The sequence below is a fragment of the Trachurus japonicus genome, chromosome 9, assembly GCF_045865225.1.
Source record: "Trachurus japonicus isolate A0001 chromosome 9, Traja_1.0".
Classification (NCBI taxonomy): domain Eukaryota; kingdom Metazoa; phylum Chordata; class Actinopteri; order Carangiformes; family Carangidae; genus Trachurus; species Trachurus japonicus.
Genome location: NC_140915.1, coordinates 24,807,632 through 24,827,908, shown reverse-complemented (window position 1 = coordinate 24,827,908; position 20,277 = coordinate 24,807,632). Strand labels below are relative to the sequence as shown.

The 20,277-nt window shown below is 42.3% G+C and overlaps 1 protein-coding gene across 1 annotated transcript in view; it reads right to left on the bottom strand.

The window, feature by feature from the left end:
* The window catches only part of wscd2 (WSC domain sialate O sulfotransferase 2), a 35,951-nt gene extending 15,968 nt beyond the window's left edge, over nucleotides 1-19,983 (bottom strand). Inside the window, exon 1 of the mRNA XM_085786834.1 lies at nucleotides 19,077-19,983. The gene's annotated coding sequence lies outside the window, so the exon portion shown is untranslated. The remainder of the gene's footprint in view (nucleotides 1-19,076) is intronic.
* Between the last annotated feature and the right edge of the window lie 294 nt (nucleotides 19,984-20,277).

Genomic DNA, 20,277 nt, shown 5'->3' with positions numbered 1-20,277 from the left:
AAATGATCTAAGGTGATGAGGATTCAAGTGAACGTGTGAGAGCAAAAGCACAAACAAGCTCAAATGAGGTAGGCTGAGTCTGCTCGACTCATCTGTTAAATCTAGGACATAATGCTGTAATATATTGTCTTCTTTTATTATAATTCTACAAGAGGTTTTACACAGATTTCTGCATTTTTGGGGATGTTTGGATTTCTGACTTTCCAAATTGACAGCAGCTTCTCTCAAAGGAGCCTCTGTTCTGGGACAAGACCAGGAGGCCACAATTGGAAGGTAACGCAACACTCCTCGGGGTCGGGGGAACTTTCCAGGACATTCAAGGGGACACTCGCCCTTGTGGCTTTCGCTCTGCCTCAGGACAAATCTGCAGAATACTTGTCACTTGAGACCTCAATGGCTCTGCTCGCCCCCCCTTGGGTTTCCACCCCTCTACTTTTCCCTTAGGTAGTCTGGGAAGAGTCTGGGACCCTCTCAGAGAAATGGATCACATTCTGCTGATGTGCTTCAACCCAAACCATCCGGGCATAAAGACAATCCTCATTCTGTCTGACCTCTCAAAACTTTGCCTCAGTATCCTGTTCAGTCAAATCTAAACACCTATGAGGACGGTTTTCATTACTGATGTCTCTGTCTGCATCTAAATTATTCAGTGCATTGTGCAGTCTACAATCCAATATCTCTCCTTAGGTCAAATTAAGTCCCAAAATGACAAAGTCTAGATGTTCTGAGGGATAAATGAAGGGTGTTGCTGCTAATAAGTCAAAGTTAATAGAAAAACTGATCAAGAAGATTGTGGGGGGGTTCACACTCGGGTCATAAATGACATGAAAGCATTTCACTTATCTAGGCTTTGTAGTTTCAAAATAAAATAAAATGATTGATGCTGTTCACGGTTTCAGTCCCTAATGGCTAGAAGAGTGTCAGAAACCTTATGAGACGCTGGTTAGCTTAGCTTAGTACAGAGACTGGAAACAGAGGGAAACAACCAGCTTGGCCCAGTCAGAAATAACCCCATTATCTTGGTTGTTTAATCTTTACACAAAACAGAAATGCAAAAACAACAGGTTATGCTTTCACAAAATATCACTGATTTATATTTATTAATCTTTATTCTAAGCTAAATTAATCAATTGCCTCAAGTTTTATATTTGGTGGATGGACTGGACACATGGGTGGCAGCTATTGACCTTCCCATCTAACTCTCAGCAAGAAAGCAAATAAGTTCCTATTATTCCTCTGAATATCTGAGTTAAATGTCAATAGATTTCTCTTTTCACTAGCTTCCAATCCACAGGGATTCATAAAAAATGCAGTTACACATATAAAAAAAAATCCTTACATTTATTTCTGCAACGTATAACAGCTGAATAAACAACATTATAAAGTGACTCCTGCGCTCAATCTGTAACCATGACGACTTTTCAGCCCCGTGTCAGCGTTTTGCTCCCTGCCGATGGAGAAATGATTCATATTTCAGTACAAATGAAATACAGTAACTCTCAAACAGGCTAGTCTTTGTTTCAAAATGAATAATTTGTTAGCCTCAGAGAAATTGAATCATATCTGGGTTAGGTTCCCTACAGGGTTGCAAGGCCTAAATAGAAAAATAAAACTGCACATATCAACATGACGCTCGGCTCACTCCTAATGCACAGGGGTTGCAGTATCCTGTAAATGTGTGGTGGACCCTGACTATGATTTAAATCCTTGGAGGTCATGAGCAAAGATGCACAACAGAGCATTGTTTCAGGGTAGTATGTGTGCACAAGTCATAAGATGGAGGCTAAAGCTGAGCAGCAGTGAGCAGCCCTCCTGTTCTGAGGTAACAGTATAGGTTTAGGAGGCATGACGATAAAGTACACCAACCCACTCGGCCTCTTATAAATGCAACAGGACCACACACAGTTAATTACTGGTTTTAATAATTCAGGTACTGCCCAGTTGGGAAAATGAAATTGAACTCTGCTCACTGCTTACCTGCAGGTTCAAATGACAGTAATAAGAGCGTTGAAGCATTACTGTTGCAACTGTACAGATCCTTTGTGTTGTATGAGACAAAAAGGAAACAAGCTACAGTACGTAGCGTCTCTGTGGCACAGTAACTTAAATGCTAATGTTAGCAGATTAAAATGCTAACATGTTGATGTTTAGCCAGTACTCGTATACAAGGTAAATAAATAAATGTTGATATACAAGGTGAGTTTAGTGTGTTAGCGTGTTACAGTATACTACTGGTATTAAAGTAGCAGACATTTAAAGGTATTTGATCACACAAATGTCTTGTTCAAATTAGAATTCATTATGATAAATATCATGCTAATCTACCCAATACTGTCATTCAATAAAAAAACAGACATTAACCTCATTTTGGAACAATTAGGGAAAGGTAGAGGGCATTTTTAGTGATTTTGAAGCACAATAAAAAAATACATTTGAAATCTAGGATAGTTTAGTCTGGACACGAGTGGCATAACTAGAAATCAGAGTTTTGGTAGATTTGCATACTGTAAGTTTATTCTCTTATTTATCAATATCAATTTCATTGAAAGCAGTTGCAACCAAGACTCTTGGAAAGAGACTGAGAAAGAGGAGGAAGTGCAGCAGACATGTGAGCCTGGCAATTACTTAGGTGGAGTGGACATGAACACACTGACTGACCAATAATTCACATTCATATTAAATGAGCCAGCAAATATTTAATCAGAGTGGATTTAGGGGGAGGAAACGTCAAAGTTAATCTTTGGTGAGCAGGCAGACAGCCAGCTCTGCCTGTGCTGCAGGCAAATGGCTTCACAAGTCAATCAATAAATATTCTTCATATCTGTCGTGGGACTCGTTGACCGGGGATGGGGTTGAGCAAGGCAGAGCTGTGGTCAACTCTGTGACGCCTCGCCTCGTGTACCGGGTCAGTGAGTGCAGTCAACAGTTAACTGAGGCTATTTAACAGTACAGTATATCATTTGTTTTGGTTTGAAGGAAAGAAACTGCAAAGAACTGGACGAACTGAGGATGTAATGTGAGGGGAAGAAAAATAAATCGAATGCAGTTTGTAATAAAAGAGATAGATCTTTATCCTAAAAAATGTCAACAAGATTGAAAATCTAGAGGCTGGATATTTAAGACATTCATATTTTGTAATGATAGAAGCAGATAAAATATTCAGTTTTGTTTCTTGGTTCTGCAGATGTGATCAATTTCCATCCCCCTGCCTTTTGATTGCCAAAGAACATTCTTTTCACTGGGAAAAGGGTAAAGTATTTTAACTGTTAGACCTCCGACTCCCCAGTGGAAATCACACCAGCTGAATTACATTAGTTGTGGTATCCTCCCATAGTTTTAAACAGGTTTTGCCCAGTGTGTTTTCACAGTGGTATGAGTTGGAAAAATACAGGAAAACAAAATTTATCATGAAATGTCCTTGAGGGGTTGTTTGGTCCACGGCGAACGCAGCACGGATGATCATTAACAGTGAGCTTCTCCGGGGAAGAAACACACATTATTGTGACAGTAACAATCAGTAACAGTGGCAGGAAGAAGAGGTTATCTGGTGCACCAGTGGCATTTGTGGAAAAGGAAACCACTTGAGGCTTGTCTTTTGTCCTTTTTTCCAACTCCCTGTTTGAGTTATGTGCTTGCGCACTCAGCTTGAAGACCCATCCTGTCCAAATACTGTACTGTAACATGCAGGACGGCTTCGGTTGTGCAGCCGCAGAAGGGTTAACAGCATTAGCCGCAGCAGCCCTGACCCTCCCCTCACCCTGGGGCATAGTCTTTCCGCTCTCCTGGTGTGTTTGGGCTGCCAGTGCGCATTAGCCATGTTTGTCAAATCAAATCAAACTAAAGATCACATTCCTGCCCCCCGTGATATCTCAGGCCATACTTGCGTTCAAGTTTACACAAATTGCTACACACCATGCTCCTTGCAAAGTTGCCTGAAGCCTCATTAGCACAAAACTCCAGACCACCAGAAGGCAGCCAGATTGTTCAGAGTGTCTCTGAATGAGGACGTAAATCAGGAAACGTCATAAATACATAAACATGAAACAATAAAAGATACTGAGACACCAAAATATGTTTAGCACTAGCAGTGTAGCTAACAATAGGGGGAAAAAACATTTGCCATGTGTAAATAATACTGCAGTTCACATGTAGAACTGATTAACACAACCACGTTAGAGTCCAAAACGTTGCTGCTCTGCAGAACATGAACTGCAGATGTAGCGCAGACGCCAAGTCTTAGGGATGCATGACGCCTGAAAACTGGAGTGTGGACGCGACTGTTTCCAATAAACGCGCTGCCAAAGCCGTTTTGTTTGCTTAATGTTTGGCAAAAGTTGCCAGGATATGCACCACATTTTTTGGCTTCCCATTTTCATGTCAGCCATTTTAATTAAATCTGTGTTTGATCTCAGTGTGTGCCCACATTAGTGATTGGCTTATTGCCCAATACACTTAATTACTGGTGTCCACTCAAAGGGAAGCTCGTCAACAAAGATGTTTGTGAGAATCTTTACACAGCGACAGATTATCTTAAGCTTGCAAAGCAGTTTAAAACCTTCCAATGAGCTTTTTTGCTGCAAATTTCTCCTCACTATATTTCCTTCCAACCCATTCAGGCGACTATGAAGTATTTATTACAGACGACATCCATCTTTGCCTCAGTGTTGACACTTAAAAAGAGCCACTTCACATACCCTGTGATTATGTTTCTAAAAACAGATTTCCACTACACTCGTTATCATTCAGTGGATGCTATTTATTAGTAGGTTATCTGTGACTTGAACCTCTGTCTGTCAGGGAGTCTTTGCGTTAACCTTTGATTAATGACCTGCTGAGAGGCTGATGCAATGAAAATGTCAAACTTTTCCTTTCAGATTTCATTTAGATTACCTATGTAATTCTATTTTATGCAATCTGTGATTTGAAAAGTACAAAATAATGTCTTACATGCACATTATAAGTTAGCCACGCAACTACAAATTCTGACAGTTTTGGCAAAGTGGTCCCTCTGCCATCTACAAAGCAGTTTGTCCACAACAACCTGGTCTGGCGGCAGATGTAAAATATGGGGTTTAAAATTTGTAATCCAACAAAGGCCTTCAGTACAGCATAAGTAGTCACTTAAAACATTGTTGGTTCTAGCCTAGTAGCCTACATATTTTTAATTCCTTCGGCAGCTGAAGAGACAATCTTTTTTTTTTTTTTAAGTATATTTTTTGGGCTTTCTTGCCTTTAATGGACTGCAGAGTTGAGAGAGACAGGAAATGGGAGGCAGAGAGGGGGGAATGACATGCAGGATAGGGCCGCTTGACGCGGTGTTGAGGACTATAGCCTCAACACAGGGGGCAGGTGCTCTACCAACTGAGACAATCTTAAGGAAGGGACCAAATCTGAATTTGAATAACACTACAGTAGTACAACCTTCCAGTCACTCATACATTTATCTATAATTTTATGCAGTAAAGGAGTAGCTAGGTGGTCTTTAAGAGTCAGTCTTTTTATACAAGAAAGGGTCACCACTCAGCTTTCAACATGCTGTTTTCTATACAAAACAGCAAAGTCAGGACACACTACAACCAGCTTTTTCTGGTAGTAGTAATGTCCAGGCAACCATATCTGGAGAAAGCTTCACCGATACAACAGTATGGCCAACATTATTGACTGATAACCAGCCTCTCACAGATTAATCAGGTATACACTGGCCAACATTGAGACATTGCATCTCAGACAAAAAGACAATCTGAATTGCCCACTCTCACTGTAAACTATCTTAGGAAAAGAGCGTTTACTTGTATAAAAATGGTCTCTAGGGGATACAATTGTTGTTATGGTCATGAAACGATTGCAGTATTTAGCTGTGTTGGTTACACCCTCCCCAAAGCCTGGAGGTAATTACAAATACTAAGGTATTTGGCATTTGAGAGACTGAACAGACCAATCACAGGAACAGTTTTAAGCACAACCTATGAAGCTTAAAAATTAAGCTCAGGATGGCAGAGAAAAAGCTCATTGTAATCCTGATAATACTCCATGGTCCATTAAGCTCAATGGTGACCTTTTACTCTGAAAGAGAAGAGATAAATTAAAGGGTCTAAAAATAATGTAATCCTCATCTTTTGACTGGTGCACAGCAGTGTTAAGCCGCAGCATTGTAATGTAGTGTCTGATGATCGGGAATGTTTCCACCAGTATACAGTGATGAGCAACTGACACAGTCAAAAAGACGATGGGAGTGGAGGAATAATAACTCTATTGTGATGGTGGACACAGAGCAGCAGAGTTTAATTAGGCATGAGCAAAAAGACAAAGACTGGACAAATCGTTCGCACCAAATGTAGATTAGCACAATTTCTACTACTTGGAGAATCCACCATGGAGTTCCTGTGTAAACATGAAGGACCGGGGAAGAAAATGAACTGGGAATGAAAGACATTTGATTGTTTCTGTAGAGAGAAATGCTGGAAAAGCCTCTTCGATGCCAACAGGAAGGACAGTCCTGGCACCATTAGTGCACTACAAAGCTCTACACAGAGACATATTCCAGATCCATGTTGTGTGAGTTTTAGACCCACCCTCAGAAGCTGCCACTCCGAGATCCCAGTAGGCCCCATACATGGACATCTGAGAAACAATCACTTGAATCAGTCCTCTCTAATGGCTTCATAAAAGAAGCAATTATTCTGCAGCAGGGAGGCGCTGTCAATGGGAGATTAAATGATGTCTTCCACTATCCAACCTTAACAAAGCTCTTCATTCAGGGCCTTACAGAATATCTGCAGTTCACTTTTTTTTTCAAAGAGGAAAGGAGCTTTACCCCCTTTCTCCTCTCCCACCTTCAGTAAGCACAGAGGATCTCTGCGCTTTAATTAAAAGCGAATTCTCCCAGCTCAGTTCTACTGTGAGTCTCAGTCCTCTCTGCTTGAATAGACATAAGAGGGGGATTGCAAAGGGTTTCAGCAAATGTTTAGCTGGCGAGGAGGAGGAAGGATGAGGGAAAATAGGAAATGCCTCTGCGTGTAACTTGAGGCAATTTTCAACAGCACATCATTAAGTTACACTGCGCAACACAGGCGGACACATCTGAACAACATACAGCTGAGAAATACAGTTATTTATTAACTGAGAACAAGGCACTTCCTTTCCACGTTGGGCAGTAAGAAACTCAGCAGCACAAATCAGTGGGTGTTTGGCTCAGTATTTGGAAGCATTAAGTTATGTTTAATAACAATGTGATTCTGTATATTTACTATTTGTATCCTGTAGAATAGAGAGCCAGAAATGATGTTATCCTGTGATATTCAAGTGAGACCTCTTTATCAGATAAGATGACATCGTTGATATTTTCCAGTCACAGATATAGTTTAACCTTTTGGTAAATACACTTACCAGCCTACCAAAACCACAGATAGCACCGTCTAGCCCACACGCAAATAGAAATGTGCAAATGACACTGATTCCAGGTTGAGTAACATGTTTTATGACATTAGGGTTTCCTGTTTCCATCTGTTCAGCTCTTCTGTGTAGTGTCTGTGGCTATAGAGCAGATTGCCAGACACAGTCAGTGTGCACAGGTTTTGTTATAGTGCACAGGTTGAAACAAACCTGGCACCCTCACTCACTGTGATACGACTCCAGAAACCTGTACCGAGTCTGACCACAGTGCTGTTGCTCATAAACATGTAGATTCAGCACCGACCTCTATATAGAACCACAATAAATAAATAAATAAATAAGATATAAAATAGTGATGATTAACCTTTACACGGCCTGGTACGTGTAACTGTGAAATTTGGATCAAGCCATGCAAGCAGTTTTAACCTGCCTCATATCTTCATGCTAAGATAAGTAAACCACATGTGATACCATCTCCACGCTCAAGCCCTAATTTGTATTTTATAGCAACAATGACATAGATGTCTACGTGTAATGTGACTCATACTCACCGGCGTTCCCTGCTTCACATTTTCACCTATCTTAATCTTACTATATACAATACAGCAGCTGTTTTCATCCCAAAAGCCATTTATCAGCAGACAGGGACAATTAGTGGAATTTCAATTGGTGAAAACCAAAATCAGAGCTAAAAGAGAGTGAATATTGGACTTAAATTAGAGGTGATTCTCTAAATGTTTAAATAATCGTGCTTCTGACAAATGTTAAATTGTTCATCAATCGTGGCACAGAGATAGAAAATATTGTCCAGAGAGCAAACAGTTAGTCTAAAGTTTTTTGTATTATTATTTTGTAGCATCCTCTCATCATTGTGTTGTTGTTGAGAACTTACTCTCAGATAAGATGTTGACACAGCTGCTTCTTGTGGCCTGTTATGCAGAGGACGGTCAGAAAAACAGCTGAGTGTTGGGCAGTGCAGTGAGAGCAGAGACAGAGCCACTACTGTAGGACGTTCATTCAAGCTCCTGTGTCAATGAGCGCCTGCTCTGCTCAAGTGTCCTTGAGCAAAACGCTGAATCCCGCAGCACTGTTGTTCTGCAGCTCACCCTTCATGCTGGCCTTCTGCAGTGGGACAGCAACAAAATGAAGAACTTTAATGATTTATAGGAATTATTTTGCTCTTATAATAAATGTGAGCACGGTGAGGGAAGTGATCAGCAGTGCACTTCTCACTTCCCTCTAGTCCTTTCCTCACTCTTTTTAGAAACTACAAGTGTGGCTTCATGGGAAAATAAAACCAACCTGCATCCATTCGCATTCTCAAGTTTGTGGTTTTCAGCTCACTGCAAAACAGTGTTACATTTTAAGGTTTGGACCAGTGTACTGTATATCCCTGAGAACTCAGTAAGTCTGCAACAAAGCTGAGATTAGAGGGGCTACTAAAGATGCTGTCTGGAGTGAAGGGTTGATCCCACTCACGGCACCACATGCTGGGATCACTTCAGACAATAGAAGATCCTAAAACTGCAGACGGCTGTCTCAGCATGACACACAGTTAACAGCAGGTATTCAGAAAAACAACTCAAGTCTTTTGTGTATACCCCCCCAAAAAACACAAAGGTAATCACATTTATCCAGTTCAAATTTTCACTGCATTTTTTTTTGTTAAACAAAATAAAAAAAAAGTACAGAGTAGTTTGTTATATTCAAGTTGTTTACCATTTAAGTGCAGTGTCCATTTTCAATTCAAACCAAACGACAGGTACAAGTAGGAACACTGACAGAAAAATGGTTCCTCCAGTGCATTATGTCATATCAGGTTTAGGCAGGACTAAATGTTGCAGCTGCTTTTGTAGTTCAACTGATGAAAATTAGAATAATATTGTTTTATTATGTGTATTATGAATTAAATCAGAGTTTGAAAGGTACTTCATTCAGGAACACCCTCATCATTGATTAAAACCATTGATTGCAGCAAATGGTGCTAGGTTTGGCGCTGAAGGCTCCATGGATTTAACAAGGAGCATGCTATGTCGCTCGGGGGAGCGCAATAAATAAGCCCCCGTAGGAGTGGTATCGAAGCAACTCAGATGAGCAATTTTAGACTCAGACTAAGCAGGTGGAGGCTGGTAGGTGGTGGCAACTTTTGCAAGCAGCAGCGTTGTGATTGTAGCAGTGTTGAAGGAGAGATCACTGTTTACAGCTTCGGTTTAAATAGACCGCCTACTGTGGGAGAATGGATGTGATTGGTCAGTGAATAATCAGCTGGTTGTCAGCTGACTGCAGCTGGGGCTAATGACTTCTATGTCCTGCATGAATTTGTGTAATGCTTCATTATCCAGAACAAAACAAAAGTCATATCCTTCCTCAAAAATCTGAATCAGCCGTATATGATTGAATGTTGATCTTTATACTGCATTATACATGCTTACAGCACATTTGTATCTTATTTTTTTTCTTTTCCTTGTTATTTTTAGCCTCTGTGAGGCACTTTGTGTTGCTTTTAGCACGAAAGGTGCCATATAAATAAATAAAATTTGAATTTGAAAAAATTTGAATATGCCTGACGCGCTGGTTGGTGGTTCGACTCCTGACTGAGACAATCCCTTGCCCATGTCATTCCCCCAGTCTCTCTCTCTCTTATATCAAATAAAGGCAAAAATGCCTAAAAAATATCTTTAAAAAAAAGAAGACGAACGCAGCTAAAACATATGTTTTGAGCCAAGACACAAATCTTATGTTTTTTTCTCCTCTGGAAAAATATTCTCTTCCTATTAGTGCTCCCTCTGTTTGACTGTCATCGCCTACACATATAACCCACGGCAGAATCTCAAGTATTCGGTGCTCTCACTTGTGGAGTTGTTCAAAGGGTCTCTGGGAAATTAGCACAAACTGAAGTGAGGGAAGACAACAGGTACAACAGAAACAACTTCATCACACAGACGCACCGAACAACATCACAGCCTCTGACTTTATTTTCCTTTGATACAAAGGAACAGAAAGGTTCACACACGAACAGTCAGCTCATTTGTCTTTCCGAGTGTTGTTGTGCACAAGCTATTTCGCTTGTTTTTGATGAGCTGTTCAGTGTGCACAATCACGCAGGCCGGCGAGCTGGGTGCAGTGGTGTGGATGCATTCATTTGAGGAACATGAAGTGTGTATGTAGCAGGGTGCTCTGTAAGCATGCCTTGCAAAATGTGTAGTGAACCATGGGCAGCATCAGCATCACGGAAATCTGCCTGTAAAGGTCGAGCAGCACCAGAGGCCTGCTGTCAACATATCCCTTCCAATTAAATGTGAACGTCATTACAGGCTTTTGTTGCTCATACATCCTATTTTTACTCAAATATTACTGTTGTTGTGTTTCCCTTACTGTTGGTCCCAGCAATGACAATACCATGACTAAGAAGAAATGTTTAAACCCGAGCTGCTTCACTTAGAAGAAGAGTGGCAAACAAAGCTGAGGACAAGGACTTCACTTATTTCATTATAGTTTCTCCTGTGTTTTGAATTTAGAATGTGACCTCACAGTACAGACTTTGCTGTCACCACAACTGACAAAAAAAACTGAACCACATTAAACAGAGAAGGAAATTGAGAAAAGGCTACGTCTGCAATAATGGAAGGGTTACAGATACATGTATGCACAAGGGAGCAATGCAATATAATGTGCCTGTGTGTGGATGTGTGCATGTGCATGCATGTTAAAGTAGAAATGGGCAAAGTATCTGGGGATTCAGGCTTTCTGACAGCTGCCTGCTCTGGGCGCAGAGGAAGGAGCTAGCCTCGGTGCCGCAGCCTCTCCTAAGATGAATAAAATATGACGAGCACATATAGTGGTGTTTCACTGTTGTTCTGATGCAACACGGAATAACAACTCTGAAGCCGAGAAAGAAAGGGGAGAAGAGGAGGCCTGTGTGTGTGTGTATATGTGTGACTGCGTGAGAAAGAGAGATGCAGACAGAAATCTCTGAAATAACATAGGAATGTGGCTGTGCAGTGACGTCTTGAGCTATTTCCTTAAAAGAATATGTGCACCTCAGTCCAGTGCAAGATGGGGTTTCATTTAAGTGGTCAATTCATCCAGTTCCTTAAAAAAAAATCATTTTTCTCACTTCCCTGCAGTGGCATCTCGCCATGCAGATAGTTTTAATTTTATGAGCCCAGGTTTTGAGTTTCTGCCTGAGAAACTTAAAGGGACTCTTTGTTCAGTTGAAATGAGGCTCCAAGGAAAACTGTTCCCCGTGAGGTGTGTGGATTTTACCTGAGTGACTGGGACATTGTTTTTGGAGAGACAAGTTACTGCTGAATTTTTTAAACTTCAGTCTTTTTTTTTCAGATTCTGCCAAAATTCCCTTCAGCTCAGTTATGTTGGATGGAGCCTAGCATGGTCAGACAGCATTAGTGGTGAGAGGAAAAACACATTTAACATAGCATGCACTTGGGGAAAAAAGGGAAACAGAGTTTAACCCGTCGGCACGCAGGACTCTTGTAGATTGATACTAAACATCAGTGGTTCAAACCAGGGAATGAGTACAGAGACTGAGGCAATTCTTATCCAATTTTAGAAACTGAACTTATTTGATCAAACAGCCATCCTCTTATAGACAAATATAGAGAAGACTTATAAATAGGATTAAAGATAGGATTACAGATTGTTTTGATGCTGACTTTAAGACTATTTATACATGTCAAGTTGTGAAATCCAGATTGTATAGGACAGACAATTCCCACCAACCAGAGTCAGGATATTAACACACAACAAAGCAACAGAAAGATCCAAACAATAGGCTGAAAGTAAGGAATAAATTGTTATCTGGAAATATTAACATTGTGCATGTTTGGATTAGTTTAGTTTATGTAATTGTTTCTTTGTGTAACTATTTCTTTTTTTGTTTGTTTTTTATGTCAAGAATTTTGTTATTTTGGTCTTGTCATTGTTCACATGTTTGTCTTTGTGTTGCACTGTTATAAAGTCATAAAAAGTGCCTTACAAAAAAAATATCTAAGTATGAATGAAAACTTGAAATCCTAGCCTATTTACTAAAAGAACTGTCATATGACAGCAACAGCAACACTAACAAAAAGAATAAGACTGGAACAAGTAAGGTACAGATAATGCAGCCTGTGTTTTGGCCTCAATCTAACAGTGCAGCCAGAGCGTGTGTAAGTTGCTGTGGTTGACTGAGGAGCGGGCCGAACAGGGGAGTCAGTGAAGCGGTGAGTGGGTGCTCGAGCTGAGTGGGAGCTGGAGCTGAGTCATCTTGCCCCCGAGCAACATGGGAAGACATCTGCACAGTCACCGAGAGAGAGAGAGAGGAGGTGAAGAGGGCTGGCACGACGGCGTGGCGATTCGGGCTCATGGCCGACCAGGTGTGCTTCGTTTACTGCCTGCAATAATTCCTGACATCACGGCCGACCTCTGCGGCTCCACTGACAGATGGACGACATTAGCTCTGTGGAGGAGCCCGTGTAGGCGTTCTGCTTAGATTCAGAAAAGTAGCTGATAAGGGGATAGAGTCAGGCACTCATCCTGCTTGCTGCTGGAAATTAATGGAACAACATGTAAGGCTGAGTGTAAGAATAATAAGCCCTTACTTTAATCGTGTATAAATAGACGAGGTACGGTTGCGGTTGCGCATCCTTCAAATGAAATCCCAGAAGATGCAATTACCAAGCAAAAAATCACAAGCATCTTCTGCTATTTACCCTTTAATGACATATTCTCAGAAGGAAATAAGCAAAGTGGTTTATCCATTTAAAAGCTGGAGGATCCTGTTATTCCATGATAATCACAGCTGTACATGGGTGGTTTGGAAAGGAACAGAGGGATGTACATCTTGATTTGGCCAAGCAGTTCATTTCACAGAAACTTGACAAATTTCTCTTGCAAGTGTGACAGCCCAATTAGGGACTGGCACACTGAAAGCAGATCTGAAGCCGCTGCTGACAGCGACAGCGCGGGGCCGGCAGACCCAGAGGGGGCTCCGCTCCCTCTGATTCTTTATCACACCGAAGCTCCTGCTGCTGTACGGCTGCTGCATTGTTAGGAGAGAGAGAGGCTTTATCAAAATCTTCAGACATCCTCTTTAAAGAGAAATGTGCGTCTAATTCTTCACAGTGCAGTCTGGATTGTGTAAGGTTGTGTGTGCACTGACTAACGCTGCTCAGACTGATGCTCTCCACACCACCTCACTAATGGGGCTGCAGCTTCTACTTTATTGACCCAAGAGAGCTTTAAAAGGGGACTATATTTGCTGTCATTAAACAACACGTGCCAGCCAACATGCTAAAACTACTTCATTGTTATTCAGTTTTCTTTGACATATCACAGTGTAAATAACTTGAATGTGGGAGCTCATTTAGAAGTATAAATGGAGCTTTAGTTTCAGGTCAGGGGTATTACCCGAAGATAAGTGCTTTTCAGATTAACACACAGGCAGCACTCAGACCATTTTGTCCTCCAGTTTCCTAAAAGTGGGGTTGGTAAACTGCATTTCTTTTATGTAAAGGCTCGGCTGTTGCCAGGCTGTTGGTGCAGCAGGTACAGAAAACAGAGCCCAGCAGTTTAACACCAACAAAGGCCTTTTTGTGGAGCAGGCCCCAAGCTGAAGAAAGGTCAAGGGGTCTAGTACTTGAGGTGAGCAATTACAGTGGTGATGTGCTAATCTTTCAATTCAATTCAAAAAACTTTATTTATCCCCCGGGGGCAATTTAAGGCAGCATCTCAAGGTCAACTGTGGGCCGTGAAAAAAGTTGTTTTTATATCTTTATAGTGTTTTCTGCTTATCCTCAACTTCTCGTCTTTTTTGTTTTCTCAATTGCTTTTACATTCTCTTCATTCTCTCTGTCTCTCACACACACACACACACACACACCACACACACACACACACACACACACACACACACACACACACACACACACACACACACACACACACACACACACACACACACACACACACACACACACACACACACACACAAACACAGTGTCAGGACTGTCTGACTCCCCTGAGCGGAGAGTGTTGGACATTCACATAGTTGTGAGTCAGTCTGACAGTTGAGTCAGTTTGGGTCAGACTGAGGGGAGCCAGAGTTGATGCCACAACTGGGACCCAGACCAACCTCCAACTAAATGATAAATGTCTGTGTTTGAGGACAAGTCTGTGGGAGAGATATTTTCTCCACATCTGAAAATTAGCAATGAATGGCTAAGAAAATAAACGCGTTGCAGTTTGACAAACAGGACGGAGAACAGGACAGAACTTCTCTTTCAGTAACAGTTCACTGTCAGTGTAACAGGAGAGCTTTGTGTCTTCTGTGTTTACGGTAATAACTCAAAATGTAAGTTTTATATTTACATGACAGCTCAAGAGAACGTGCAGGCAAAAGGCATACAAAATTAGGGTTCACAATAATGTTCCTGCAATGAAATTCAGATTGGCTCTTTCCTCTTATTTTTGGCCGAATTCCGATTCTCCCCTTAGCCCTAGCCCTTGGCCCTAACCCTTCGTTTTGCGCGTTCACGTGAAATGATAGGGGTGTCCCAATTCTGGTTCAGACGAGGGTTAGGGGGAAGTGGTAGGGCTATCTCGCCCTCGAAACGGAGATTTTTCAGGGGCACACTACGGACCGAGGGCTATGACAAGTTTCCCAGAATGCATCTTGTGGCAACCGGCAGCTGATTTATTTCTCACTGTAGCGCTGTTATTACGTCATTTTGTTAAGTTTGAATATTTTTTCATGCGAGAAAGTAGCTGTTTAGATCCCAATGTGCGGTCGGTTTATCCAAATGACGGCTGTTTAGACGTTTGCTCCGATGTTTTTCGGAGAAGTGAAGCTCCACGTTGGAGCCTCCACCTGTGGAGCAGATCAACGGCTCGTCACGGAGACACCACCTCGTCCGGAGAGCTTGTCAGCCGGCCGACCTCCCGACCTCGTCCCAGTAGAAAAGACGACTGCTAATTAACTTACCCGCAGGGTTTTAAAGGTTTACCGCTGCGTAGTTACATTCTTTTTAGGAGATAAATGCTGGTCTCATTGATGAAATGTAACAATTGTCGCATTAATTTGTTTGAATTAAAAGTGAAGCTTCATGTGTTTTGGACACAGGAGCAGCACTGCCTGGGGGATCTGTAGCCTATACAGAAATCACCACATTTACATCAATAAATAAATGTTTTACAATGAACCAATCATTCTTCATTAAATTTTATTTTATTTTATTAAGTTAACGTGGTTCTGAATAGAGGATTTGTGGCAAAAGCTCGTCACGTCTGCTTATGTGAAAGCCAGCAGAGACGACTGATGACGTATGTGATTGTTGAAGTGGTGTCCCAATTCGTAGGGGTTGACTTTCAAACCTACTCCTTGTAGCTCCGTTTCAAGGGCAAGGGTTAAGGGCTAGGGGTAGGGATGAAAAATAGAATCGGAATTGGGCCTTGGTTTACACAGCAGGAAAAGTTTAACATGGGTTTAAAACATTGGATAGTAACAAAAATGTTCTTGCCCCATTATGTACATTAACTCAGTATATATATATATATATATATATATATATATATATATATATATATAAAATGATCAAATAATGATCTAATCTAACCACTCTGCAGCAGAAGTTTTGGCCTTGCAATCTCCAAGGAAAACACTCTAAAGATAGCCTTGTCTTTTTCCCCCAGCATACTTGGAAATAAATGGAAGCACACAGCCTTGCACTCTGACTCAGATACACACACACACACACAATCTCACACCTCATATTAGGTTTGGCTGGATTAAACTATATCCACGTCCTCAGCAGGGTGCCTGTGTCTGTCCAAGACTGTCTGTGTCTCTTTATTTTTGGACCCAAATGGTCGTGTCTGAATTCACAAATATAACTGGCTTTTTATCCTTACGTCCTGCTCACTGGATGTAAGACGGATGAAAAGTTTTTTGTTTTTTTCACATGCTGCATATTAGGACGGCAAACAATGGACAATCAACTAAACCTGCGACTTGAGTTTAAGTTCAGGTTTGGGGTTTTCCCAGCTTTGTCTGAAGTCGGCCCTACTGTATTATCTTACCACCTGTCTAGGCAGTGATTATCTGGATGTGTCCACGGGAGAGGTCCAGTGTTGGGAATAATCCTCCTATAAGCTGAAAATCTGGCTGAGATGTACATGCAGCAAGGCTGACCCACTCCTTGGATCTGTGTAACCGTAACACAGTTTTAAAGATGATCCTCTTTATAAAAGCATCTCTTCTTTCAAGGAAAAGGAAAATGAGTCATTGCTATTCATAATCATCTAAGGCACACTCTTTGTGTCTTGAACCCACATCAATAAAAACGGAAGTGGAAGCCCCTGCGTGTGAAACTACAACGCTGCTCCTGTAGGTCGGTCACTATAAGCAGTCAGAAACTTTCAGTACTGTACATCTCCAGTGAAGACAGCAGAGCACTTAATGCCAAGCTATTTTTGTCAGAGCTCTAATGAGGATCTTGACATCCTTTCTTGATGGTGATATATCAGGAGTGAGTATACCGTCCACAGGCTACACCCGGCTCGCACTGCACCACTGTCGCTTCACTGTACTGGCCGGCACAAGCATTGGAAACTGCAATTGCTGTCAGTTCCTCTGGCGATCTTCAAAGCCCGCGGCCATTGGATATGATCCACGGCACGTCCCTGAGAGGTCGCCAAGAGGATGAGAGGGAGATAGAGATAAGCTCTGGAGGAATTCAAAGCCTTCTCACTCTACTGTCGGCCACCCTGTCGCTACACAAAGGACATCATATCAGAACCACTTTCAAGTTCTCCTCCTCTGCAGTGAGAAAAAAAAAACTCAACTTCAAATTTACAAAAAAAAAACACATTTCTTTCTTTCAGGATTCCCTGTTTATAGTGCTGAAGCCAGTGCTCCACTTTTAAGAACCAACTGCTGCAAAACGCCTGAGAAAAGACTTTGACTGCGATTATGCACTAAATCAACAGCAGCAGTGCGAACAGCGTCCTCTCACTCTCGGGTGTATTTCTCTGACGTCTGGTCACTCCCGCCTCAGGGAGGACTGAGCGAGCGCACACTCGGGACAGCACAGCTACAGTTAGCGACAACAAAATCTGTTTTATTACATTTTTTTAAGGTTCCTGCACTGCAGCTGAAACAGCGTCACTACAGTTACATCACAGAAACTCCTGCTATCTGAGCTTTAAGTGAGGACAAGAAGTGAGGAGGAGCTTTGTTTTTTAGTTCACACTGATGTTAATGGTATTGATCAGCTCGGCTTGATCTAGATTTGGTGGCTATGAACTGCAGTGCCATGTTCCTGCAGCCATAACAAATGCTCTGTCATGCTCTATGCCTTTTATTTACTGCTGAAATAGCAGCAGCATGAGCAATTACTGACATTCATCAATTGATTTCAACAGCATTGTGATCAATCTTCACGACCACATTATGGTCTTCTCCTCATGTTCTGCTGGAGGACTTCACGCTGAGCGGTTCGATACAGTGACCTACAGCACACCGGGGTCATCAGAAACAATGATGGGGAGCGGAGGCTGCTGAATTTACATCATTTCATTAAAATCATCAGTTATCTTGTGAGTCATGGACTTGTAGAGCTACAAATAACGATTATACCGGTTACTGACTAATCAGCCCACTGATTAGTCCAAAACCAGCGCAGCTAGTCGTTTTTTTCCATAAGGCTTGTTTTATCTGGATAACAGCTCCAAATCTAAAGATATTTGTTTTAAAATGATTGATTATAAAAGGTAATTGCAATGTAGCAGAAATCCTGTTCTGAAAGGTAAAAAAGAAAGAAAGAAAGAAAGAAATGGGCTCAGAGAAGCAGGGCAGTAAAGGTCTCTCTACAGAGACAGACACAACAATCCAGAAAAACACTCAACTGTGTTTCCTGGGGAAATAAATGAGGGAGTCAGATGAAGGTTTGGTTCTGCCATCTGTGTTGTGTGCCTGATTTACAACTCTGGTTAAAAATAAACAGGGGGGCTCTAATGAAAGTCCAACGACTTCACACTTGATGGAAAATGGTGATGGTGCTCAGTGTGTGAGCCTCCAACCGTGCAGCTGGTTACAGCCTAATGCATCCTTACTGTCCACTTAAAATGAGCAGAGCGCAGGGACACCTAAACATCTGCCACACAACAGTAGGCTACATAAACTTCACAGGCCATGGTAGTACAGGAAAATAATAAGAGGAACCTCTCAATTGGATTAGCCAGCGAGGAGCAATATAGATGGGATGGTGTACATACTGCCACTCAGGTATTTCTATCACCTGAGGCCCAGTCTAATCAAAACATATGGCCTTTAAATGGACAAAGCCAGCAGCTACAGCACAGCCTTTCATTTAACAAGTGCCAGCTTTTTTACTCCCTTTCAAAAGCCAGTTATCTTTTAAAATAACACACACAGAAATTAAATTAAGAGTGGAAATTTCTCCTGCGGGTTTGTGAGGTATATTGGTCTACTTCAGTGATGTTAACGGCAGTAATCATATCAATGCAGCTTCTCAGTGAGACCGTGCAGGACTTCTGTAACACCAACACACTTAAAGCCTCCTTCTGCGCACAGCTGCTGCAGTTTAGGACTGATTTCCGATCTCGTTTTTTTTTATTATCGTTAAATCAAATCACAGGTAATGTGCGCTATAAGAGTACAACCTTACCTCAATCATGACTGGAGCCCAGGCTGAGGACAGATGCCCTCGATGTTGCCGTTCGCAGGACACAACTCAGCTCAGGATGGTCATCACTCAGACGCAGGCATGATGATCCACCTCCATGATCATACAGCAGCAGCAGCATGCTCTCTGGAAAGCGCCCTCCGCTCCGCCGCACTCAACAACTAACGCCACTTCATCAATCCCATTAGCTCTTTGCGCGGTGTCTCTCAGAGCCGTTCAATAACAGCGCAGGCTACTGTACCGCAGATGAACCTCCACTCGCTCCAAGCGTTCAGTCGGAGAAGGAGGAGAGGGGGGGTAATGGTACTAGCTCAGCGGCTCAGCAGTTTATATGAGGCAGCCCACCCCCCTTCTCTCTCTCTCTCTCCTCTCTCTCTCCTTCTCTCTCTCTCTGTTTCACTCGCTCCTGTCGTCTGTTCGGGTCAAAGCGTGGACGTGATGCAGGCTGCGGGTCGACCTGTCTGTTCTGTCGCCTGTCCGATGGCGAGGAAGCCTGTTTGACGCTGCGAGGAGAGGAGGCAGCGCCGCACCGTGCGCGGACCAACAGCACTGCCTGCTGTACTTAAAGAAACATAGCAGCAGCAGCAGCAAAAGGACAGAGGCGCAGCGGCCGCCGCACTGCCAGGCTGCGCGCTCTGCTGCTCCGTGGGCCACACGGGAGAGGTTTATTGGCGCCGGTGACACGGTCCCCTGCGGATAGTTTGTTTTCGCGTGAGGAAGTCAGACAGATCAAATTCACATTCAGACGTTGCGGTTTCGCGCCTGCGAGTCGTTTGGCCCGGGTTTGTTTGCTGCCACGCTGTGTGCATCCATTTAACCATAATGACGAAAGCTGAATAAAGGTAGCGTTGATCTAAAATGGAAAGTTGAGCCAATTTGAAAACAGGTCTAGGGCTATCATCAGTGCAGTGTGCTTGGCTCTGTGCTCTGGGAAATTGCAGCGTGCAGAGCACAGAATAGATATAATGGAAAGTCTTGATACAACAGGCACAGTGCTGATGACAGTGATTAACAATTAAAGCAGTTGCCATTGAGTTGGTTTAGAGTGCAGCTGGAGCCTGGTTAAAATGTTAAACCCTGTGTCTAAGTTTTAAGTTGCACGCGGGAAATATGCTCACAGTGTACCAAGAGTGGTTAATGAAGTACCTTGTCATACCAACACACTGACAAAGTAGTAGCTAAA